The sequence below is a fragment of the Triticum dicoccoides genome, chromosome 1B, assembly GCF_002162155.2.
Source record: "Triticum dicoccoides isolate Atlit2015 ecotype Zavitan chromosome 1B, WEW_v2.0, whole genome shotgun sequence".
Lineage (NCBI taxonomy): Eukaryota > Viridiplantae > Streptophyta > Magnoliopsida > Poales > Poaceae > Triticum > Triticum dicoccoides.
Window position 1 is genome coordinate 447,929,019 of NC_041381.1, and position 724 is coordinate 447,929,742.

Below are 724 nucleotides of genomic sequence, written 5' to 3' on the forward strand. Positions count from 1 at the left end.
GCCTTCGACTCGTTTAATTTTCGTAAACATCTTGAAGGGGGGGGCATAGGTCGAAGTGTGTGTTGGTCGTGCAGCATGCTGGTTCGTGCGGCGCGTTGTCCCTCGTGGTGTGACACGGCGCCTCCGGCGCGAGGGTACCTCCTGTTCGCCTTCGGCTTGTTTAATTTTCATAAACATCTTGAAGGGGGGGGGATAGGTGTGACACGGCGCGCGAGGGAACCTCCTAACAGGTCGTGCCAAAGGCAAACTGCTTTGTTTCGGAACGCACAGGTTTGAAGAATGTGCAGTCACGTCTACTTAAGAGCTATGCTTTGTTGACGATATATAGGTTTGTGTGTGGATGCACATGTGTGCATACTATGAAGGCATTGGTATGTTGCCTCCGTAGGCACGGGTTTGAAGCATGTGAAGTCATGTGTGCGTAGGAGTTAGCCACGGTTGAGGCGCTCTTGGTATGTGTGTGTATGGATATTTCCCGGAGGCATGGTGACCCAGGGTTGGGTGGCACAAGGCCATGTCGCCTCTGGAGGCACTTGAGGGTGGTCTCCAGAGTCACGCGTAAGGGTATGTGTGTGTATGGATATTGCCCGAAGGCATGGTGACCCAGGGTTTGGTGGCACAAGGCCATGTCGCCTCTGGAGGCACGAGATGGTGCTTTCCGGAGTCACGCGTAAGGGTATGTGTGTGTATGGATATTGTCCGGAGGCATGGTGACCCAGGGTTT